The sequence below is a fragment of the Canis lupus genome, chromosome 36 (genome assembly GCF_048164855.1).
Source record: "Canis lupus baileyi chromosome 36, mCanLup2.hap1, whole genome shotgun sequence".
Classification (NCBI taxonomy): domain Eukaryota; kingdom Metazoa; phylum Chordata; class Mammalia; order Carnivora; family Canidae; genus Canis; species Canis lupus.
Genome location: NC_132873.1, coordinates 30,110,359 through 30,136,285, shown reverse-complemented (window position 1 = coordinate 30,136,285; position 25,927 = coordinate 30,110,359). Strand labels below are relative to the sequence as shown.

Below are 25,927 nucleotides of genomic sequence, written 5' to 3'. Positions count from 1 at the left end.
TTTTTAGTAATTTTAACCATAGAAAGTTCTAGTTGACTTCTTTTGGGTATTGGTTTAAAAATTAGATACCACCTTTAATTAGAGGAAAAAGTTTCATTAATTAGATTTAATATGAACATTCTGGCCCCTGCTGGGAAGTCTAAGAACTACATCACTTGCGCTACCAGTTTTTCTAAGGACTTAAACCTTGAATTCAGTTTTATATACCTTCTCTCTCTCTCTCTCTTTTTTTTTGTAATACTGAAATATATTAAATAAAATCTATAAGTAAAGCTAATGCTTACTATTATTGAGACTCGAAATCTCTGTTAAATATTGGGCATTTTTCCATGACCCATTGAATTTAAATCCACTGTAATTCAAATTTTCTACCTTAGTTTTAAATACAAAGAAATCTAACATTTTGCATCTGCACTCAAACTCAGAGGAGAAATCTGATGAGAGAAAAGGTGAAATTTAAATATTTGGAAAAGTGTGGTCATGACACTACTTAGAATTTCATTTCCTCAAATATTTATGGAACAGCCAGTGTTTGGTTGTAGGTGGGCACTGAGTATATTTATACAAAACATTGCCGGATCCCACTGGGTAATAGTTATAAAACAGCACTTCGAATACAAATCATGGAATGGAGTATGGACTGTAGGACAAACCTGATTTCTTGGGTGTAGCCAGAATGATTTATGCACATGGGAGACAGGCTTAGAGGTGGTGGAAGGAGACTGGAAACAAGATTATAAAGCATTCCCTCTCCAAAGCCTACAAATAAATAAATACTCTTGCCCAAATAGTCTCTGAGAGCTCTCTGACTTGGGGCAAATTAGAAGACCTTGATTTCCATATCTGCAAATGGAAATCCTGGTCACTTGTGGGGACAAAATGAAATCATGTAAAGTGCCTGCCAAGAACAATGCCTGTTGCCAACTAAATACTTAATAAATATTAAATATTAAACTCACCGTCAACATGTAATCACAATATCCGTAGTACCTAACAATATGTGTATCATTAACATTAATGTTCATTTCTATTTGAAATCTTTGCGAAATTGAAAAATTATAAATTGAAATTTTGTAAAGTGAGGGGTGGGTATACAGTTGACTTAAACAATGCAGAGGTTAGAGATACCAAACTCCGTGCAGTTGAAAATCTGCATATGACTTTGACTCCCCAAAACCTAACTACTAATAGCCGACTGTTGACCAGAAGCCTTGCTGATAACATACACAGTTAATTAATACATATTCTGTATGTTATGAACAAATAATGTACTATATCCTGTATTCCTTCAATAAAGGAAGCTAGAAGAAAGAAAATCTTGAGAAAGCCTTAAGAAAGAGAAAATACATTTACAGTACTCTATTGTTTTTATTTTTTAAAAATCTGTATAAATGGACCTACACAGTTCAGATGTACACAAATGCAAGATGACTAAAAAAATCAGAAAGAAAAAAGTGGGGAAAAACATGCCAGGGAAATGCTAACAAGAAGAAAACAGGGGTTATGATATTAATCAGACAGACTGAATTTAAAGCAGAAATTGTAAAAACAGGACAAATAGGGAAATTTTATGATAGTAAAGGATTTCAAGAGAGGCTATACCACTCATAAATCTTAAAGCACTGAATAATATAATAACCAAAATACATACAGAAGAACTGCAGAATTACAAGGAAAAACAATCAGACATAAAATAGTAGTAGCCCACTGTAGTTCACTTCATGGATCAAGCTGTCAAAGTAAGGATTTACCTGCACAATGAAGCCAATAAAGTTGGCACATGTAGTGAAATGAATCGATGGAATCGATGGAAGAGATATCCTGTGAACTGAAAATCAATCTTATTTTTAAAAACCCATCAGACAAATAATAATTAAAGCACTATGTACAAAATTATAATTAAAACATTATATACCAAGACTTACAGGATGCAACTACCAGTGTGTTCATTGGATATTCTTCTAGAATTTTAGTAAATTAAAGAATGAAAATAAATGAATACAGGAATCCCTGGGTGGCTCAGCGGTTGAGCGTCTGCCTTCAGCCCAGGGCATGATCCGGGGTCCTGGGATCGAGTCCCGCGTCGGGCTCCCTGCATGGAGCCTGCTTCTCCCTCTGCCTGCATCTCTGTGTGTCTCATGAATAAAGACATAAATTCTTTAAAAAAAAAAAAAAAAGAAAAGAAAGGAATACAGAAAGCCTTAAAAAAATTTTTTAAGCTACCATAATACTGGCAAGGAAAACAAGAAAAGAATATTGACACAAAATTTTTAATTAAATATTAACAAGTAGAATTCAGCAGCACTTTGAAAGAACAATATACTCGATCCAAGCCCAGCGCAAACATGGTTTAATATCTGAAATCTATTGATATCTTTCAACATATTAATAGATAAAAGGAGGTGAAAAACATGATTGTCTTAATAGGTTTTTGTAGATCACATAACAGAATTTAAATAGAAGTCCTTTAATTAGGACCATTCTTTATTTTAAAAACCTTCAGTAAAATAGGAGTAGGTGGATATTTTGTTGAAGTGACAAAGCAACATTATGTTTAATGGTAAAACACTATAAATATCCTCATTAAAAGCAGAAATACGTTAAAGGTACCCTCAATCATAACTACTACTTGCTATTTTTATGGAATTATTAGTCAAGACAAGAAGACAAGATCATAGAATAAGAGGAATAAATATAGGGAAGAAAAAAGAGCCATAAATATAGGACAATAAAAGACAAAATTGTCATTTTTGCGGATAGTATAATTTAATGCCTGTAAAAAAAAAATCTGAGGAATTGGGGCTCCTGGGTGGCTCAGTCAGTTAAGCCACCGACTCTTGGTTTCAGCTCAGGTTGTGATTTCAGGGTCGTGAGATTGAGCCCTAAGTCAAGCTCCAAGCAGGGCATGGGCCTGCTTAAGATTCTCTCTCTCCCTCTCCCTCTGCCCCTCACCCACTCATGCTCCATCTCTTTCTCTCAAAAGAAAAAAAAAATCTAAAGAATCAACTGAAAAGAAGTATCTGAATCAAATTTAGCAAGGTGGCACATTACAAAACTAATACACTCTGAAATCACAGATTTCCCCTATGCCCAAGCTAATCAACTAGAAAATATAATGAACAAGAAAAGATGTCATTCAAAGTAACAGCCAAAACTAAACCAAACCAAATAAAAATACCTAAGGATGTACGAGGGCTCTACCTTAGTAGTTCTAAACCCTGACTGGGGCTAAGCTCCTAATATATACACTGCCTGTGTTCCACACCAACCCAATTAAACCTTTCATGGTAGGGCCTAGACATCTGTATTTTTTTTCATCCAAGTGATTGTGAAATTCAAGGATAAAGAACTACTGAAGAAAATATTAAAACTCATAATAAATGGAAAAGCACATCCTGTTCATGAGTGAGAAGACTCAATGTTGTATAAATGCCATTCTCTTTCGTCTATAAATGCAATGTAGTTTCCACTTAAAATAGCAATCAATTTTTAAACATAAGATAGTTCAGAATAGCTGGGTAAATTTTCATAAGGTAGAGAAATGGGAGGAGACTGACGTTCCTGAATATGATAACTTAAGGACTGCTAATCATGTTATTAACAGAAAATAAAAAAAGGTGGAGAAATGACATAGAAAAAGGAAAGAGTGAAAAATAGACCCCAGCATGTAAGAGGACAATGTAAGTGATACGAGTGTCATTTTTAAGTTAGGCCATTAAAAAGATGCATTATATATTAGTGTTGAGACAGACCAAAATTCACATGGACCCCCGGCCACTAGACTGTAAGCTCTATGAAAGCAGAGACCATTCCATATCTAAATTTTAAATCTCAAAAATGAAACCAGGAAAGTGTGAGAAGAAAATAAGAAAATGTGAGTGGTTTTTATCTGGAGTGGGTGTCATGTAGTCTAAGCAGGTATGTATGCATGCATTTATTTGATGTTTTCCTGGCCATGATGGAAATTTAAAATGAACTGGTCACATTTATCAATCTTTTCTATTGTAGGGCTTGATAAATGTGCCTCCATAAAAGTTTATAATTTTAGCATGGCAAAGAAAACTTCAAAAAAAGTCATGAACAGAAAACAGTCATGCACAATACAAAATATTTTCTAATTTTTCTTGTAATTATTTCTTTGACCTGTTGGCTATTTGCATATGTGTTTTTCAGTTTCCAATTATTTAGAGATTTTTCTGGATATATTTTTGTTACTAACTTCTAGTTTAGTCCTTTTCTGATCAGAGCACATACTCTGTATGACTTCAATCCTTTTGCACGTATTAAAGCTGGCATTGACCCAGCAGATGGTCTATCTTGGTGAATGTTTCATGAGCACTTGAAAGAATGTGTGTCCCTTTGTTGTTGCCTTTAGGACTCAATAAATGTCTATTAGATCAAGTAGGATTAAGCTTTATGTATCCTTATTTCTATCTACATGTTCTATGTTACTAAGAGAGGAGTCTTTTGAAAAAATTTTGATTTATTTTTATTTATTCATGAGAGACAGAGAGAGAGAGAGAGATGCAGAGACACAGGCAGAGAGAGAAGCAGGCTCCCTGTGGGGACCCGATGTGGGACTCGATCCCAGGACCCCGGGGTCAGGCCCTGAGCGTAAAGGCAGACGCTCAACCACTGAGCTACCCAGGGATCCCTAAGAGAGGAGTATTGAAGCCTCCAGCTATAATGATGGATTTGACCATTTCTCCTTTCATTTTTGTTAGTTTTTGCCTCATGTATTGTGAAACTGTGTTGCGTATGTATTTAAAATTGTAATGCTCTCATGATGAATTAAAGGGACTCTTTTATCATTATGCAGTGTTCCTCTTTATCTCTGGTAATGCTCCTTCTCTTGGAATCTGCTTTGTCTGATATTAATATAGCCATTCCATCTTTCTTAGGATTAGTGTTTGCACCATGCATCTTTTTCTATCCATTTACTTTTGTCCTGTGTCTTTATTTTTATTTGTTTTTTTTAAAGATTTTATTTATTTATTCATGAGAGAGAGAGAGAGAGAGAGAGAGAGACGAGGGTGGGGGCAGAGACACAGGCAGAGGGAGAAGCAGGCTCCATGCAGGGAGCCCGACGTGGGACTCGATCCCAGGTCTGCAGGATCACACCCTGGGCTGAAGGCGGCGCTAAGCCACTGAGCCACCTGGGCTGCCCTTTATTTTTATTTGTTTTAAAAATTCCACTATACTTAACATACAGTGTTATGTTAGTTTCAGGTGTACAGTCCAGTGATTCAGCAATTCTATACACAACTCAGTGCTCGTCACCACAAGTGTACCCTTAATCCTCCTCACTACTTCACACATTCCCCCCACCCGCCTCCCCTCTGGTAACCATTCATCCTCTACAGTTAAGAGTCTGTTTTTGAAAAAAAAAAAGTCTGTTTTTGGTTTAGCTCTTTTTTTCTTTATTCGTTTCTTAAACATATGAGTGAAAATCTTACAGATTCCATTACCTATGTCTTTTTGTGTGTGTATGTCTGTTGACTGTTTTTTCTCTTGGCTATGAGTCACATTGTTTTTTGTTCATTTGTATATCTGGTAAATTTTTATTGGTTGTGGGGTATTGTAAATATTCTGTTGCAGAATTTTTGCATTTTGTTTTCTTCTTTCGCAGTGTTGAAGTTGACTTAGATAAGCTGTTAAGTTACTGGGTGATCATCTTGATGTTTTGAGGCTGACTTTCCAGCTTCGCTGGTCGGGTCTACAGCAGCCTCTATGCAGGCCTAGTAGAGGCCAGTGACTAAGGTATGACTTAGGTCTCTTAATGCCCTGAGTAAACTAGTCTTCCCACTCTGGCCTGTCAGAACTTAGAGCCCTCCGTGATCTTGAAGGATGTTCAACTTACAGCTCCCCAGGGAGTCTTTGCCCAGCCCTTAAAGTGTTACTCTACTAACTTATGGCCTGTTTTAGATTCAATGGAACCCTGTGGAGACTTCCGGAGCCTTTCTTTGCGTAGCTCCCTTCCCTCTGGCACTTGCCCCACAATATCCAGCATCCTCAGCTTCCCCAATTTCTGTTTCCTCCCGTTAGCAAAGATTATTGTACGCTCTTCCCCTTCTCTGCAATGTGATCCAAAATGTACCCCATTGCTAGAGCCGGAAGGCAAGTACAGTACCAAATAATCAGATGGCCCCAGGTGGTAGTCCCCTGAGAAGATAAATATAGCAAAGGGACAAATATAACAAAGGGAAACAGTGAGGACATTGTTTGATGGAAGTGACTAAATTTCTTACCTTCCATCCAGAACTCTTAAGAATAAGGAAAAACCCGGTAGAAAAATGGCAAAAAATAAATACTGATTTCTAACAAACCTATAAAAAGATGTTCAACCTCACTCATAAGGAAAAATGAGATTAGAATATCAGTGAAATACCATTTCTCATTCAAGTATTAGGAAAATAGACCTCTCCCTCCCTCTTGGTGAGAGTCTAAATTTTAATTTTTATCCACTCTGCAGAACAATTTGGCACACTCTTTCAAAGTTTCATTTTTTTATTTTTAAAGATTTTATTTATTTATTCATAGAGACACACACACACACACACAGAGGCAGAGTCACAGACAGAGGGAGAAGCAGGCTCCACGCAGAGAGCCTGACGTGGGACTCAATCCAGGGCTGCAGGCGGCGCTAAACCGCTGCGCCACCAGGGCTGCCCCTCTTTCAAAGTTTTAAATGCATTATCCCCCTTTGACCCAGCAATCCTATTTTCTAGGATTTGCCCTCAGATAAACTTGCACAAACTCAAAAATATTTATAAAACTTATAATGTTGAAAAGTTGGAAGTGTAATATACATGTTTAATAATTAAAAATAAACAAATTACAGTGTCTCTAAGCAGATCTATACTATATACTGACACAGAAAGATGACTAATATACTAAGTAGAAAAAGCAAATTTTAGAACAGAATAGATTTTAAAACTAGGAGAGGAAAAAAGTCACATTCGTTTTATATATGCTCTCTCCATAGGTATTTCATCCAGTCCCAGGACCTTTATTTTTTTTTTAATTTTTCCCATGACCTCTAATATCAAATATTTGCTGGTATTTGGTCCAGACTCCTCTTCAACAGTCTACGTTACATCCCTGTTAGACAGTTAATAGGAATGTCCACTTTGATGCGGCCGACGCACATGTCCTGATTTACCACATCTGTCCCCCATGCAGTCTTCTCCATTTCAGGAAATGGCACCACCATTCAACCACTTGTTCATGTCAAACACCCAGGAGTCAAAGAATTTTCCTCACTAAGCTCCTCACCCCACACCGTTCAGGAGGAATAAAAGAGGCAGAAAGCTGGAAGTTTAATAGAGTATTTCCTGCTTGTGGGATAAGAGCTACTGTTTTCTAAAGTAGCAATAGATTAGCCACTAGATCAGGGGGTGCATATGCATATTACCTCACTTAATCCTCACAAAACTCTATAAGGCAAGGGGCACTTCAACATTTATTATAGTTAAAATTTCAGGTGATAATGTAATGCTCTAGTGGAAAATGAGCCCCGTGTGCGCACGAGTACGTGCGTATGTTTCCGTATAAATCCTCTTGTGCTTCTCTTTCTTTGTTGCGGCGTATAGTCCTGCCAGGATGTGGGTACCAGGGAATATAGGTAACCTCAGACCAGTCTGGTCCCAAAGCAGGTGCTCGTGGAAGCACAGGAGGCACTTCCTGTGAGGTGTTGGTTCTCATAGCTCATACGTGCAGATAGATCCTTATATTCCCACTTCTCCACTCGTTCAAATTCTATGACGAATCCATTCTTCTTCAGTTATATAAAAGAACTGGTATTTAACTTCTTCAGTTATCTTTCTCAGTTGTACCAAAGTAATAGCTTTATGTTTAGAAGCAGGTAGTTTTTTTTTTTTTAAATAAATGTATCCAATGCGACTTATTAGCAAAATCACAAGGGGGTTTTGAAAATTAATTTTATAAGGTTCTGTGCTAAGTACCAGTAACAAAGAAATTAATAAAAGCATGATGCCCCTGGTGACCTTACATTCCAGTGGGGGAGACAGACTTGTAAACAGATATGTTAAAGTAGAAGGTGGTAAGTGCTCTTCTGAGGATTGAGCAAAGAGCTGTCAGTGCAAAAGCACAGCAGACTCTGCCTGAGAGAGTCAAGAAGGTTTAACAGAATAGGTGACATTTGAGCTAGATCTTGAAGGATGAGCAAGAGTTTGCCAGGTGAATGAGGTGATCTCTATATAAAGTGCCTAGTACAGGGCCAGGCACTCGGTAAGACCCAATAAATGCTAACATCTAGTTCCAGCTGGGGAGGTGTCCAGGCAGAGGACACAGGTCAGTTCAATCCAAGGAACGCTTATTGAGTACCTTGTATACGCCGGGCCCCGTTCCAGGTTCCCCAGCCCTATGTGCCAGGCACATCCTGTGAAGACGGATAATTACACAAGGGTCTGGTGTGAGCCATGCTCGGATCTCCTATTTATAGATTTTGATCTCAAGATGGAGCAGAGATGTTTGTTCTAACTCTGCTGACACACTTCGTCCTGTTTGCAACCCCCTACTCCAGCGGTACTGGCAGCATCGAGGTGCAAGCAGCAAATGACTGTTCTAGACTCCGTTTCACGACGGCAGTGGTGACGGTCTAGCCTGGCTTCCCTCTGGGTTTGGGGCCACTGTGACCTGCACTTGGGTCAGGTCCAAGCAACGGCTCATGCTCAGAGCAGGGATGAAAGAATCCAGGTGCTTGCACAGCTGTTCCAGCTCGATGACCCGGTGGGGTCAGCCTGCCCTCCCTTCCAGAAGCCCCGTTCCGGTGACTAACCGCCAAGTCTCGGTGCTTATTCTATAGCAGAGGCGGAAGCGGCAGGAACAGAATCTGGACGGCTCCCTGGGTTTATTGGGCTAAACAGACGCACCTGTACATCTTCGTGTCTAAAACAGAATGTTGCTAAACGTCAGGAACATTCTAGGATTGTTTTCAATAGCGGTTTTACTAGCGCAGCCCAGTTACAAATAGTGGAAGCGGTGTGCCAGTGCACCAGAATCTGTTCAATTCTCGCAGCAACTCTGTGGCATAGGGATCGCTCTAACTGTTGCACAAATTAGGAAACCAAGGCACAGAACACTAAACTTAACCTAAAACTAAAAGCGACCACTCTAGACTTTGCAGCCAGACAGACGGACAGCCGCCCCGGCAGGGCCCGACCCTAAGCCTGCGGCGCAGCGCAGCTCACCCACGCGCGACACAGTGGGAGACGCTCTCTGACGCGTTGGCCCGAGTCCTCGTGACGTGTCTGTCCTGAAGCATCCGAAGCAAAGGACTAGCAGGTGAGCAGGTGAGCAGGCGCCGGCGAAGCGCAGTCTCCCCTCGAGCCCGGCCGCGGGGCCCGAAGCCTCCCCAGCCTGGGGGCCTCGGAATCTGGGGGGACCTGGAGAAAAGGAAAAGCCCTAAGATCCCCGGCCCCCCGAGTCCGAGGAACAGGGAGGAGGCAACACGGCCTTTCGGTAGGACAACCTGGCTTTGAGCCTTTCCCGCTGAGTGGCCCGCGCCAAGTCACTCCATGTCCTGCCAGAGGCTGATTGTGGGGGAGTGAAGGGGTGTCCTTGAGAGGAGGCAACGGGTCTTGGGGTCAGCGGGGCCTGCTGCTCCTGGGCCGCCCAGAGGCTCATTATGCACAGCGCGTCCCAGGGACTTGGGAAAAACCCCTGGTCTTTCTTGTCAATCCGACTCTTCTTTCTTTCCGAAGGCCACTGATGTTTTCGATTTTTAGAATTTTACAGAAACAGGGACTGTTCTGCCAATAAAGGAGGCCGGCTGCCGTGAAACAGGCCACGCGAGGTGCAGGTGATGGAGAGGGCCGAGGTCAAACCCCCGGCAAAGCTGACAGGTGTTAGCGCGGATCCGCGGGGACAGGGAAGGGACATGCATGCAACAGTGGGGATTTCTCAAAAAAAAAAAAAAAAAAAAAAAAAAACTACAGTAGTGAGGGTGAAGGGAGAGCACCCCAAGGACCCTGGGGTACGTCGGAGATGGTGGACCAGAGCAATCTCTTCCGTGGAGGACGCGGGAGGAGTCGCCAAGGGGCCTCCAGCTCTGGGGCCAAGGCCTGGGGCTCAAGGGGGCGTCAGGGCCGAGGCCACAGCCTCGGGGCGCCCAGAGGAGCAGCCTCCCCCACCGATCCCCAACCACAGGGCGCTCCGGCAACTCGGAGCGACCCCTTCGCTGCCGGACCTCGGCCGTGGCTCGAGGAGGGGGGTGAGGGGCAGGGGAGGATAGCTGTTCCTTAAATTAATTAGTCTATTTTTAAGCTTCAGTGTAATCACTGCACCGCGTCACAGCTTCCGACGGCCACCGCAGGGACCGACAGCCGTGCCCATTCCCCAGGGCTCGTGGCTGGGAGTGTCCTTCCCAATCCCCACCATCTGTTTCTTTTTTCTTTTTTTTTTTTAATTTATTTTTTATTGGTGTTCACCATATAGCATCACACCCCGTGCTCATCCCGCCAAGTGCCCCCCCCAGGGCCCGTCACCCAGTCACCCCCACCCCCTGCCCTCCTCCTCTTCCACCCCCCCCCAGTGCATTTCCCACAGTTAGGGGTCTCCCACCTGCTGTCCCCCTCTCCGATATTCCCACCACCTGCTTCACCCCTTCTCGGCGCCCCCCCTCCTCTGGTAGCCAGCACCTTCTTTGTCGTTAAGAGTCTGACGAGGGTTTTGGAGGATTTTTTTCAAATTTCTTTTCGTCTTCTTTTGTTTGTTTGTGTCTTATATTCCACATATGAGTGAAATCGTAGGATACTTGTCTTCCCCTGACTGACTCCTCTCACTCAGTACTCTCCCATCCATGTCGTTGTATGAGGCTCCCTTTTTCCCCACATCCTCACCAACACTCCTCATTTCTTGTGTTTCTGATTTTAGCCCTTCTGATAGGCGTGAGGTGATATCTCATTGTGGTTTCTATCTGCATTCTCTGATGATGAGTGATGTCGAGCATTTTTTCAAGTGCCTGTTGGCCATCTGGAGGTCTTTGCAGAAATGTCTGTTCACGCCTTCTGCCCATTTTTTAATTGAATTATTTGTGGGGTTTTTTTGGTGTTAAGTTGTATCTTGTTTACACATGTTGGATAATAACCGTTTATTGGATTTGTCATTTGCAAATATCTTCTTCCATCCCATAGATTGTCTCTTAGGTTTATTAATTAATCATTAATCTTATTAATTATTTCTTTGGCTGTGCAGAAGTTTCATATTTGGTCCCAAAAGCTTATTTTTGCTTGTTTTCCTTGCCTCAGAATACATATCTAGAAAAGTGTTGCTGTTGCTGACATCAGAGGAATTACTGCCTGTGCTGTCTTTTAGGATTTTGATGGTTTCAGGTCTCATTTTGAGTTTTAGTCCATTTTGATGGATTCAGGTCTCATTTTGAGTTTAATCCATTTTGAGGTTTTTAAAAATATATTAAACTTCTTTATTTGAGAAGAAAGAGAGTGAACAAGAGAGAGAGAAAAAACCCAAGCAGGGAGGGGCAGAGGGAGAGGGAGAAGCAGGCTCCCCACTGAGCAGGGAACCTGACACCGGCTAAGTCCCAGGACTCCAGGATTATGACCTGAGCCGAACAGACGAACAGACGCTTCGTCTGAGCCACCCAGGGGCCCCTTGAGTTTATTTTTGTATACGTGTAAGAAAGGGATCTATTTTTCATTCTTTTGCACATAGCTGCAGTTTTCCCAGTGCCATTTGTGGAAGAGACTTTTTCCCATTGCATATACTCATCTCCTTTGTCATAGGTCAATTGACCATGTAAATGTGGGTTTATTTCTGTGCCTTCTTTCCTGTTCCATTGCCCTGTGTGTCTATTTTTAGACCAGTACCATACTGTTTTGATTACTACAGCTTTGTGGTATATCTTGAAATCAGTTTTGTTCTACTTTTTCAAGATTGCTTTGGCAGCTGGGGTCTTTATGGTTTCATTCAATTCTTAGGATTATTCCAGTTCTGTAAAAAATGCTATTAGAATTTTTGATGGGGATTGCATTGAGTATAGATGCCTTAGGTACCATGGACATTTTAACAGTATTTGTTCTCCCAGTCCATTATCATGGAATATCTCTCCCTTTGTTTGTGTCGTCTTTAATTTCTTTCGTCAATGTTTTATAGTTTTCAAAGTATAGGTCTTTAACCTCTGGTTAAGTTTATTCCTAGATATTTTATTATTTTTGGTGCAAAGGTAAATGGGATTATTTTCATAATTTCTCTTTCTGTTACTTCATTATTAGAGTATGGAAATGCAACAAATTTCTGTGTCCTGGTATTTTATCCTGGAACTTTACTGAATTCATTTATCAGTTCTAGTAGTTTCTTGGTGGAGTCTTTAGAGTTTTCTATATATTGTGGAAGCTGCAAATAGTGAAAGTTTTACTTCTGTACCAGTTTAGATGCCATTTATTCCTTTTTCTTGTCTGATTGCTGTGGCTAGGACTTCCAGTAATATATTGAATAAAAGTGGTGAGAGTGACTGTCCTTATCTTGTTCCTGATCTTAGGGGGAAAGCTCTCAACTTTTCGCCATTGAGTATGAAGTTAGCTGTGGGTTTTTCATATATGGCCTTTATTATGTTGAGGTGTGTTTCCTTTAAACCTAAGGGGTTTAAGGGGAAGGATGTATTTTGTAACAGAAACAATGTCTGGGTGATTATTAAGTTTCTTCATTATTTAAAGTAAAGCCTACTCATAATACAGAAATCTACTGTATTTTATATTCAAATGGACTATATGTCAATAAACCTTTGTGTTAAATAGGTTTTGAGTAATTAGTGTGGGAGTATAGTCATCATTTTTTTAATTTGTTTTTGTTTGTTTTTTGGGGGTTTTTTATTTATTTTTATTTTTTCATTTTTATTTATTTTTTTTAGTTTTTTTTATTTGTAACATTATTTCTATGAGAAATATGGTGTCATTACTTGAGACTCTAAGAAATACCTTCTTTCTTTCCTCTTTGACTTGGCTTAACAAGTATAGCCCCCACTGCCCATCTAATGAAAAAAGAATGAGGCAGCTCAAAGAATGCTGTGTGCTCTCTGGAGTTTAGCAGAACTCTCTTAGCTATTGATTCTAAGGTCACAATATACTTGAGGTCAAGGGCTACTTCTTTTCTTCACTTGTGTCTCCCTTCTTCTCAAGCAACCTATTATACAGTGGACATTAACATATACATACATTAGATCTGAATGAGTAATGACCTCACACTGTCAGTGGAAAAGCAGGACACTGAAAGTCCGTACCATGCAGTGACAAAATGTTCCTCCAATCATTATTTATCATTTCCTGGAGTCAAGTGCCTTTCAATGACAAGACTTTAGGAAAGTAAGCATCTCTTAGTAAAGTATCGTGGTTGAAATTATGAATTTGAGGGCAGGGTGGGCGGGGGTTCTGATTGCATTCAAAAACTTATATAAAGAAAATGACAAACTTATTAGTTCAAGGCACTGTCAGAGAATCGGAAAGCTTCTTTACCTACCTTAAAATAAGGCCTTATTTCTTGAATCAGTGGATCTGAGTTACCAAAAATCAAACCTGTATATGATTTTTGCAGCTTTATGCATCACAGCACAGACTTTGGAGGCATCTGGGAGAATGGGATCACCAAAATGGAAATACTTGAGTAGGTTCTCATGGTACTTACTGGTAGTTCTAATCTAGCTACCTTGAGTCTGCAAATCTCACTGAGTCATAGAAACAGTCTTTCTTCCTCTCTCTGACAATCTTTCTCTTTGCCTGATCACCTCTTATATTACCTGAGGTGGTCAATTTGCTAGAGGGTGATGAATCTCCTTAAGGTCAATCCCTACTACCTCTCATTGCATCCAGACCCAGGCCCATTCCATAATTAGATTCAAATCCTAGAATACCTGAGTGAAGAAAAGGAAAAAGATAAAAACTGAAAAATATGCATGATTACAGTCCTCATTTCTATATAGTTGATTCTACTTTATAATTAGAATCAGCTCCCCCAGGGAGTATAGTATTTGCCACTCCCTTTCCTCCACTACCCTTATACTCTTCCCACTGTCAGCTGACACTTCAGCTAGTTGTGATTATTTATCAATTTTGGTGGTCCAAACTTTCATTCCTGAAATATCTGAACCATTAGTGGTTCTTTGCTTGGCTTGGATTTGCTCTAATCTTCTAGTAGCTTTTACCATGGACATGGACAGTTGCCCAGAGAATCCCGGGACTTTCACACATAGTTCTTCCCCTCTGCTGTATAGTACTAACTCTTTTTCTACTTTATAATTAGGATCAGTTGCCCCAGCCAATACAGTAATCCCCTTCTTTGCTTGTTGGCTCAGTGTTACACAGAACCCAAAGTGCCTAATGTAGCCATCTCAAATCCCATTTGATGGAGCCCTCTGGTATTTCTTAGAGAAGTATTCTTGCTTTGGAAACTAATATTTAAGATCTCCTTTTAACCAATCTGCCAATCCCATTTGTTCAAGCTTCTGACTTGTTTTTTTCAAGCCCCCTGTGTTTTCAAGCCTTCCTGTCCAACAAGCCACTTGCCCAGGAATCAATATAGATCTCCACTTTTGTTTCTGTCTTTGCCACGCAAAGTGGACAGTCCGGTTTTAACACGTATGTCACAAAGTCTTCCTCCCTGAGGTCTTGCCATCTTCCCATAGGTGCAGAGTAGGGCTCTACAGTGTCCCTATTGGTCATGAAACTGATAAACCTCCACAATCTTTCTAGTCTGATTGGGACAAACTTCAATCTTGTTTTATCTTCAAACTTCTATCTTGGACTCTTTCCTTGAAGCTCTTCTCTTCTTTCCTTCTCTAAGACTCCTAACATAATCTTTACTATAAAAGATAAGAAGAATTTTTGAAACCTCAGATAGATTTCCCCATGCAAAAAAATTCCAGAAGTGGGGCGCCTGGGTGGCTCAGTTGGTTAAGCATCTGACTCTTGGTTTCAGTTCAGGTCTTGATCTCAGGATGGTGAGATGGAGCCCCACATGGAGCTCCATGCTTGGCACAGAGTCTGAGATTCTCTGCCTCTCCATCTTCCTCTGCCTCTCCCCTCACTCGCACACATTCTAGTAAATAAATAAATAAATAAATAAATAAATAAATAAATAAATAAAATAAATTCTAGAAGCAAAGAAATAGAAAATAATCTGGCTACCTGCTGGAATAGTTGGAGAGGAAAACAAATTACAAAGAACTAATAAACAATCTTATCTGACATTGTCAATTTGCCAGAGGGTGATGAATCTCCTTAAGGTCAATCTCTACTCCCTCTCACTGCATCCAGACCCAGGCCCATTCCATAACTAGATTCAAATCCTAGAATACCTCAGGGAAGAAAAGGAAAAGAGAAAAGAGATTATCCTGTACATAATTCTTTGTTTTTCAAAGCTCTTTTGAATATTTTATCCACTTCTCTCTAAAACACTGTGATATAACTAGAGGTAACACTATTATACACATTTGAAAGTTAACACAACCAAAATCTAGAAGGAATAAAGTGTCTTTGCCAAAAGCTCCATAACTGCCTAAGATTATAAGCGGGACCAGGGTTTTCCCTTCTAGTATAGGGACAGGAGAATGAATGCACAAACCTCATGGTCACCATGTCCTGGGGGAGCTCTGATTTATGGAGTAGAGAAGGAGAGAAACTGGTAGAAGAAAGAAAAAGCAGCAAAGGGCACTCAAGAGAGAGTGAACTCACTGCCCCAAAGGTAAGAACCAGCCAGGCTTTTCCAGAAAATGCTGGTATAATAACCATTGCCATTTTTCTTTTGTATATTATCTTTTTATTAGTACATTATCAAGAGTTTTTAGAGGCAAAGAATAGGGAAGGACACAAAAAGCATACTCAAACCCAAATAAGTATTTCAGAAAGATCAAAAAAGCAGAGATGGGGAACACAGGTCACCTAGTGAGGGCAGACAACTTCACATTCCAAAAATAAATTTGTGTCTGATGTGAAGTTATATAAACTTAAAAGCCAGAGAGGGAAAAAAAAAACTGTCGTGTTTGTATAATTTGAGATTTTTCTTTTCAGCAAAATGGAGTCCCTGTTGACCAAATCAAATGAAGAATTTATTTTAAAAGCAGTATAAGTTCTTGAGGTTTTGCTTGCCCTCCTTACTTTGTGGGTTATAGATTATGAATTAAAGAGATAACTCTGCATATTCTCTAAACTGCTCCTAGCTTTTGTATAAAATTATTCTAGTAAAACTGTGTTTATTCTTACACAGTCCTGATTTGGCTTCTTGAATTTTTTTTAAAAGGCTCCAGCAGGGGTCACTATAGCCACATTAGGCCCTAAATCTGAGTCTTTTATGTGGTAGTTTAAGGTTTATATCCACCCTTTGTGTTGGTTTTCTGTTTGAGACTACATAGAGCCTCCCTGTCCCCAGATGTTATCTGAATTCATTTCAAAATGTACTTAGAAAACATACTGCAAATGTTCTCCTGTTCTCTTTATTTTTTTCCTGTCCTTGCAGATCATTTATCCCCAATGACTCTGGAGTCCTTTAGGAGAATTTGTTTTATCTAATGAACTAAATTAGATTTTTTTTCACCTCTGAGAGTTGTAACGAATATAAAATATTGTCTATTTCCTTAAATATATTATATAAAAACAAAACACAAAATTCAACCGTATCCTGAAGGGCTGTCTTTTTGGGGGGGGTTGGTGTGGTTTTTTTTTTAAATTTATGAACACCTAAAAAATGTGTTAGCTTCCTTAGAACCCACCCATCCCCAAGAACTCTAAACTTCTATTAATTGCTTATGCTCCTCCATAGTTATTTTGCTGTGTATACGAAATCATAAAGGGACTAGTTTACACATCCGAGAGAAGGGTAGGGATTTCGATGACAGTTCTAATTTCAAGCATCCTATTGTCAGATTACATACTACATTTTTGCTCTGAAAACATAGTGACTCTACATATGACTTGAAGAGCTAAGTGCCCATGATGCTAGAAGGTAGCTATCCAGAAAAGTCACTGTTACTCCCAGAAGGTCCTGGTATTCCCCCAGAATCCTCAGCTTTGGGATTAAGTCCTTAGTCTTAAACCCTAATTCTTAGGGCTTTTTAGAACTGTGGTTCTATTTAGGACTACTCCGCAGGGACTTAGTGTGCCTCAAAAGGCTCCCAAACTCCGTAAGTTTATACAAAACCTAACAGCATGTCAGGAATCAAAGAAAGTTCACTTTTTATACCCCGTGGGGCAGCGTCTCTGGTCCTTTGGCCTGATGCACGTGGCGTCCGTGTCTTGGCACTACTTAAACTAAAGCAACTCTTAGCAGGGGTATGGTGGCCCATTTAATCTCATCCTCCCCTTCCCCCCTTGCACATCCCCGTCCCTTTGAGCTTGAGCTTGCCCGTCTCGGTGGCAGTCCTCGCTGCTGCTGCCATTTCCAGCACTGCCATCCTGAAGTCCTGGACTAGGCGGGTGGTGGGCCTTCTGCAGTTGACCAGGGTGGGCAGGCGACACCTGCAGTGAAAGCAGTGGTATGTGGCTCGGAGCCGCGGTCCCCAAAGCTCCCGTGTGGCCTTGGACTGCTTGCCGTTGGGGCAGCCAGCCGTCAGTCCCTAAGGAACCCTTTGCCAGAATTAAGGCCCCCGCGATAGCGGGCGCCCCCTTGCCAGCCACAGTGGTGAGCACCTGGGAAGCAAAACCTTCCCAAGTGGATGGCGCCCCTCACCCCAACTTCTGCAGGGCAGCCTACTTTCCTCGGACGTGGCCTCCATCACCACCTCCGTTCTGATCTCACGCAACTGGACCGACTCCACCGCCACACCTGACTGATCAAATTGCCCTTGAGGCGCATCCCGGCCTGGACAGGTGCGCAGCCCGTGGCCCAGGGATGCCTCACCCGCGGCGATGTGGGGGTACACGCCCCACACAGGGCTGCCACGCACAGGCAGAAGGTGGCCTTCAGGGAAAGGTGCGTGAGCGGTTTCCACCAGTGTCCCGGCCCACGTCCCCCCGCGGGGGGCTTCTCTTGGATGGTACTTAGCGAGCTGGAATCTAATTGCCTGCGTATGGTCAGGTGGTCACCCCACAGGCTCCTGGGAGGCCGGAGCTCTGGCTGTCACAGGTGTGTCCTCAGCGCCTGGCGCAATACCTGGCACTTAGCAGGTAGTAAAAAAACAACAAAAGTTGGAGGTGTATCCTCTATGAAAGACTTTGGTATTTTTACTGCTTTGTTGCTACCACATTAGTAGATGAACCACCTACACAATTTGAGAATTGAATTTTTGCTTAGTATTACCAAGAATTGGAAATGCCTATGAAAGTTCAACGATACACTGCATTTAAAAATAAATTTAAAAATAAATGAATAAAATAAAAAAATAAAAATAAAATTTTTAAATGCCTTGTAAATCAATCAGTCAATGGTCCATGTTTGCATTTGGGGACAGAAACAGAAATTAATTTTCAGCTTCACTCTGAAAGACCAAAGGAAATCTTACCAGAATTTCCAGTTTGACATCTCACGTGTGGATTTATTTCAGAAAGTCTGTCTTAACACCATGATATCTTGAAAGTAATTCAAAGGAATTTTAAGCCGCACTGAAATATGTTACAAGTGACCTACATTTAAAGGTTAAAAAAAAAAAAAAACTGTTTCCTGTGTTTCTTAAAGTAAAAGATAATTTATTTTTATCAAACTAGTAGAGTTTATCCTCTTTTATTTAAACAAAAAATTAAAAAAATAAACAAAAAATCACAAGTGGCCCAAGTGGAACCATTTTAAGGACTAAAAGAGGTCATAATTCATATGAGTGATTTAAAAAGCCTATTCAATGATGTAGGTTATGTCTCTTAAATTTCTAGAGGCCAAACTTTGGATCTAGAGTTTGTACCAGAATATCTCCGTGATCCCTTTCAAATATGAAATTTCATGATTCTAACGATAAATGCAAATATAAATAAGTTGCCAAAAGGTGTTCTTATAATTTTTTATAAGCTTTGATATAAATCTCATAGATACAAATATAAATATGCTTAAAATTCTGGGTTTCTAGGATAGTTTTTAATACCTGACAGAAGCTGAATACAAAGTAATGCATATTCATCATGGAGAATTTATGAAATATAGAAAGCACAGACTTAAAAAATCACTCATCATCTCTTCATTGAAGAATAATTACTGTTAACATTTCAGCTTATATACTCAGTAAACAAAGTGACTGCCATGTGACTGTTTTCCCAAGTCACTAAGTATTTTTATACATTATTGTTCGATGATTATATGCTATTATGTCATATTTGACGATTTAGTTCATATTCTATTGTAGGACATCTAGGTCCTTTCAAATTTCTGTCATAATAACATTTCAAAACACATCCTTGGTAGTAAGTCCTTTTTGTAGACACATATGTATGTCTTTTTTTAAAAAGACACATTTTTAATAATACATCTTTAAGAATTTGAGTCATTTTTCCAAGTGATCCTTCAGAAAGATGTGTTGATGGAGATGTGCAGCAGAGGTACTCACAAGTGCCTGTTTCCCCCCATTTCCAGGGTGATCGTCTTTTAAGAACATTATTCATCTGATCTGGGCACAGTTTTGTACTACATCAGAGGAGAGGGCTTGTTATGTTGGGCTTCTAGCCAGAAGCAAAAGAAATGTACTGGAAGTGCTATCTTGTCAGGTTTTTGTCTTTAGGACTATAATAATTCCTAATATTCATAAAGATGATGTCCTCTGGACCACACCTCTACGGAAACGTCAAGCCACAGGTAGGAAGTGCTTAGATGGTACAGATTTGCTCATCGGGGCAATAGATGACTGTTCACTGTCTTAAAAAAAAATTTCTAAGCTAAAATGATAATAATACATGTGAATCAGAAAGAATCAGAAAGCAAATATTCTTGGATGCCTTAGAGCGCAGGTTGGAGACCAGAGTGTTCTGTTTAAGGCTATAAAGATCTGTACTCTGGGCCCCAGAATTTATTTTGGCTGCTGCCTGAATAGGATAATGTTTTCTCTGCACGTTTTCCTTTCTTCATCCATAATTTCATTTCATTCTGGGGGACGTTTTTATTTTATGTGATCCCTTCATTTTTGCTCAGTCTTTGGGGGATAGGCTTCCTGTGATTTAAAGGTCAAGCTTGGCCCTCTGTGTAGTTGAGGCCGTTAAACAGGTTCCGAGCCCGGCGGTCCGTGTGTTTGCACTTGGGGAATTCCTGGGCTCGGCAGGAACGTGGGGGCAGGAGGGGGCAGCGGGGGGTGGCAGAAGGTGGCCTTCAGGGAAAGGTGCGTGAGCGGTTTCCACCAGTGTCCCGGCCCACGTCCCCCCGCGGGGGGCTTCTCTTGGATGGTACTTAGCGAGCTGGAATCTAATTGCCTGCGTATGGTCAGGTGGTCACCCCACAGGCTCCTGGGAGGCCGGAGCTCTGGCTGTCACAGGTGTGTCCTCAGCGCCTGGCGCAATACCAACCGTAGAGCTCTCTGCTGGGAGAAGAGCGTCCCTTAAAAAGAAAAAAAATCTGATTCTCAAAACTTTTTCTTTGCTTTCGTATTAGTTTCCTATTGCTGCTCTAACACATCACCACTAATTTAGTAGCTTAAAACAATTCAAATTTATCCTACAGTTCTAGGGTTCAAAAGCCTGAAACGGGTCTCACTGGGATAAAATCAGAGTGTTAGTGGGGCTGTATTTCCTCTGGGGACTCTCAGGAAGAATGCATCTCTTTGCCCTTTTCCAGATTTCTAAAGATGACCAACCTTTCATGGTGCACGGCCCTCGTCTATCTTCACAGCCGCCTATGGCTAGGCAAGGCTTTCCGAGTAACGAGCAAAAAGTAGCTATTCACAAGAGTAAATGCAAAAGACAAGAAAGAAATACCAGGAAAAATATCAATTAATATTCAAAAAGTCATTTCCTATCACAAAAAAAAAAGAAAAAGAAAAAGAAAAAACAGCATGTGTTTATGAGGACCAGCTCTACGGCCTTCTCATTTCCCCACAAGACTTTATTGGGCAATAGTCCTTGTTCCCCCGGTGTCCACTGGAACAGCTGGATTCCTATTGCCCAACTGATAGATTGTCCTACTGATCCCCAGTGCCTTCTCCTGGACACTTGCTCCTGCACCCAGGGCAGAAGCCCCGGTTCTCCTTTCTACTACAACTCTGGCGATCATGGAGGATGACCTTCCACAGTCTTCTTTCTCCCATCCATCTCAGCTGCTGTGAAGAGACATTAATTACTCACTAATATCCATGTGCTACTTCAAATTTCCCAGCCCCTTTGCAAATGAGAAAGCCATCTCACTACTTCTGGACAAAGGATCATGAACTGAAGTCACACATTTTGCTTCCAGACCAAGGCATTTAAGAACTTGGTGCTGTCTCGGTTCCCCCGCCATAGAAACCCGGAAGCTGCGTGTTGAAATGGCAGGATTTAAAAAAAAAAAAAAAAAAAAAAAAAAAGCAAGAGTGATAAATAAGGCTTCGTTTTTATATTTTTGCTTGAGATTGGCATTCACCTTTTAATGCAGAATAGTTTACATTATCCCGACCCGATAGAGCTACCATTGCCAGGGTCAGGCTCTGGAAGTCATGACTGGAAAGTGTTCCACCTCTGAAACCACTTCTCCAAACTTCACATTCTTAGTTTTTTAGACTCTGGTCATTTTGGTTGACTCACCTGGATCACTCACCACTCCACTTGGAGCTTGCAGGCCTCTGATCATTTGTTTTAGTCCATCTGGGCTGCTCTAAAATACTACACACCTGGGTAACTTATGAACAGAAAGTTGTTCAGTTCCGGAAGCTACAGGTGTGAGATCTGGGTGCCCACACAGTTGCGTGAGAGCAGTCCTCTGGGCTTACGGCCCACGTGTTCTTTCTGCATCCTTACGGGGCAGAAGGGCCCTAGGGACGTTTCTGGAGCCTCTTTTTATAAGGGAACTCATTCCACTCATGAGGATTCCACCCTCCTGGCAAGAGCACCCCCTATGGCCCTACTTCCTAATACCATCATCTTGGGAGGTTAGGATTTCAACCTATGAATTTTGGGGCTACGCAAACCTTCAGACCATAGCACTCTTCCACCATCTTCCTCTCGTCTCTGCCTCCCTATGGTTAGTGTCCTCCCCTATTCGGTCTATACTCCATAACCCATCATCTCGGCCACTTGCCTGTCAATATTCTAACTTACGTCGACTCATTGTCCGCTCGTAGCACGTGTCTGGCAAAGCCCAAGCTGCATGAATCCAGGTACCCACCTCTATGTTTGGACTCAGGCTCCAGAACACTGATAGACGAAAATCATACAAAATGGCAGGCTTCTGAGCTGTCAATGTTGCTTGGCAATCCTATTGTGTCTTTACGGTCCATTCTAACTTAAACTCCAACCCCTCCAGCCTCTAGCCCTCCACCTACCAGAAAATGACGTCACAACCTTTCAAAAATCAGCTTCACACACTTACCTGCATCTGTATCCTTCCCGTCCTTTCCCATCTGCTCTCCATCCTCATCCTCTTCCAACTTCTCAGGAATCTTATGTTGGCAAATGTCCTTCGTCTCTATAATAACTCCAGTCTTTCTCCTTGGTGGTGTTCCCAGCAGCAGGTAACTATTCTCAAATCCGTCCCTTTATTATTATTATTATTTTTAAATTTATTTTTTATTTGAGTTCAGTTTGCCAACATATAGAATAACACCCAGTGCTCATCCCATCAAGTGCCCCCCTCGGTGCCCATCACCCCATCACCTCCACCCCACGCCCACTTCCCCTTCCACCTCCCCTAGTTCGTTTCCCAGAGTTAGGAGTCTCTCATGTTCTGTCTCCCTTTCTGATATTTCCCACTCAACTTTTCTCCTTTCCTCTTTATTCCCTTTCACTTTTTTTTATATTCCCCAAATGAGCAGGACAAATCCGTCCCTTATTAAAGAGAAAAGAAGGTAACACTTAAGTGTAACACTTCCCTCCACCTATGCTTTTCTTGGCTCCTTACCTCTACCCAACCATCAAGTGAGGGAATCCCGTAGGGTGGATCACAAACCCTCTTTTTCTTCCGCTCTATCCTCTCTATTCAGAAAATCTCACCTACTCTAAACAATTCAGTCTTCTTCTTATTTCTAGTTCAGACTTAACGCTCTGAGCCCCAACCCAGGTAGCCCGAGGCTTACCTGATATCTCTTCACTGGGCTCTCTGCTGCCTTAAACTCAACGTGCCCAAAACTGGACTTGGGAGATTTCCCATCGAGTTTGCTCCTTCTGTAGTACTTCATAAATGGTATCAACAGCCACTCAGATACTCAGGCCAAGCATCTGGGAGTAATCTTTTTTTTGTTGTTTTTTTAAGAGAGAGCGCTCATGAGCAGGGATGGAGGTGAGGGAGAGGCAAAGGGAGAGAATCCTCAGCGGGCTCCACACCCAGCAGGGAGCCCCAGGTGGGGCTTGATCGCACAACTCTGAGATCATGACCTGAGCCAAAATCAAGATCCAGACGCGTAACCTATCAAGCCACCTGGGTGCCCCAACCTTTGAATCATCCCTATCCCTTCCCTGGTGAAGTATGGACACAAGTATTACCTCAGTTCATTACCTAAATATCTCGAGTCCTTTCACTTTTATGTATCCTCCCTCTCTGATTCAAGTGACCATCATCACCGGCTAGACTACCACACGCTTCCCCTCACATCTACTCTTGTTGGACTCTGACCCGTTCTTCACTCTGCATTTTTAAAATGCAAACTTTAAATTTTTCAGTAGCTGTTCATTTGCTCTGAAGAAAAAAAAATCCAGATTGTTATGTTTTAAAAGATTTTATTTATTCATGAGAGAAACAGAGAGAGAGAGAGAGGCAGAGACACAGGCGGAGGGAGAAGCAGGCTCCACGCAGGGAACCCGACGTGGGACTCAATCCCGGGACCCCGGGGTCACGCCCTGAGCCAAAGGCAGGTGCTCATCCACTGAGCCACCCAGAAGTCCCCAAAAATCCAGAATCGTAACATGATTTTCACACTCCATCTCACTCTTTAACCTTACCTCATGCCCCTCTACCTTTACCTTCTATCCTTCGGTCCTATAATACTTAGAACATCACAGGTGCTCTATACATATTTTTGAATGAATAAATATGTTTTTAAAACAGTTTCCCAGGACACCTGTGTGGCTCAGTCAGTTAAGCATCTGCCTTCAGCTCAGGCTGTGATCTCAGGGTCCTGGGATCGAGTCCCACATCGTGCTCCCTGCTCCACTTGGACCCTCTTCCTTCTGTCCCTGCCTACCTCTCTCTTTCTCTGTCCCTCATGAATAAATAAATAAAATATTAAAAAAAAAATAAAAGTTTCCCCTATTTATCATGTTATAACATGAGCTAAGCATGTTATTGCATGCTCATTGCTCTAAGCATGGAATAAAATATCCCTTGAAACTTCTTTATGTGGCTGGGCTTAAAACCAAGAAAGAAAGTCCCCAGGTATCAGAAGGAAAGCGGGAACTCCGGGTCCGAGCGCTACATGGCATCTTATGCCCCACACAGCTCGTAGAACTATTGGAACCAGACATACGCCTTACGAGCTGGAAATGGTTCTAACAACTGCCCTGGAAGAAGGTTCCAGGTTCTGGGACCTCCTAAGAGGAAAGTTTGAGCTATTTAGATAACCCTGGGGTCACAAAAGGTTGTACTGACTTTGAAATGAAGCCTAAGGGAACCCTGCCCATCAGCCCAAATAATCAACAAGGTTGAGAGTATCCCAGGGTCACGGAGGAGCCGCCACCTGCAAGAACTCAAACCCCCAGGCCTGTGCCGTGCCCGGACGTGGCGTCTGAATCACGCGGCCTGAGTGGAGGAGGCTGACCTGAGAAACCAACCTAAAAAGGCGTCCGATTCTTTTGCTCAAGTTGAGACAAAAGCACTTTAAACCACTTCCCTAAAAAAAAAAAAAAAAATTAATAAAAATAAATAAATTAATTAATTAATTAAACCGCTTCCCTGCAGAGAACTCTCTTCTAATGACTAAATTCTTCTCCAAATTTCTAACCCATTGCACGTCAAGTACTATGCATGAGGATCAGCAGACGGAGGAAGCAGGAGGCCCGGCTTGAAAGAGTTGAAAAACCTGAGTGGAATGTTTACAAAGCATGTTCAAAATGTTCAAAGGGATGAAGGAGGGAATGTAAACCATAAAGGAAGAAAGCAATGAGAAAAAAAAAAAAACCCCTAAGAATTTGAAAAAATATATATTAGAATTTATATAATTCACACACCCAGTCTCCCCTCACACCTGCTCCCCTTTGCGGTGCCGGTTGGCACGTCCTCTCCAGGGGGTCACTTTGCCGGCCGGGAGGGGGACGTCATTTCCTCTCTAATAACCCTGTGGCTCTCTCGCCTCCCTGTTTAGCAGCACTGGGCGCAGAGAGAGTTTTTTGTTCAACATTTGTCATTCCTGTAGGAAGTGGACTCCACGAAGACAGGCCCCACGCCTGCCTGTTTCCCTCCAGATTCCCATTGCCTAACAGCGCCAGGCCCGGGGATTGTCCGCAGGGCAGCCCCGCCTCCTCGGCTCAGCCCAGCACACACCTGCTGCCTAGAGTCTTATTAATAAGACCCCCTTCACGGCTTTGAGCAACGAGTTATGTGCACACCCTAACCATTGGCTGATCGATTTACTGAACCAAAATGCCTAATTCACCATCCCCCTCTTTTCCTGCCCTTAAAATCTCATTGAGAGCTCTGGTTTCCTCGATCCTTCTTCTAACCTACAAATTCTCCCCAGTCATTTTAGTTTTCCTTCTTCACTAGATGGTTTAGATTGAGCTCTTTCTGAAAAAATACCCTGAATCTCTCAACCCCCTTCTTTTCTCCTGTGCTACAACCTGGCAAATCTCTAGGTCTCTAGCAAATCCGATGAAATTCCTTGCTGCTTTACCTGGATTGATATGTTTTGGGATTTTTCTCTAGGAGTAGAATG

The 25,927-nt window shown here is 41.7% G+C and overlaps 1 protein-coding gene across 5 annotated transcripts in view; it reads left to right on the top strand.

The window, feature by feature from the left end:
- C36H2orf88 (chromosome 36 C2orf88 homolog) overlaps positions 1–25,927 on the top strand; it is a 179,037-nt gene that overhangs the window by 82,369 nt on the left and 70,741 nt on the right. For all 5 annotated transcript variants that reach the window (XR_012025032.1, XR_012025031.1, XR_012025035.1 and 2 more), the window contains one exon: positions 19,522–19,740. The gene's annotated coding sequence lies outside the window, so the exon portion shown is untranslated. The remainder of the gene's footprint in view (positions 1–19,521; positions 19,741–25,927) is intronic.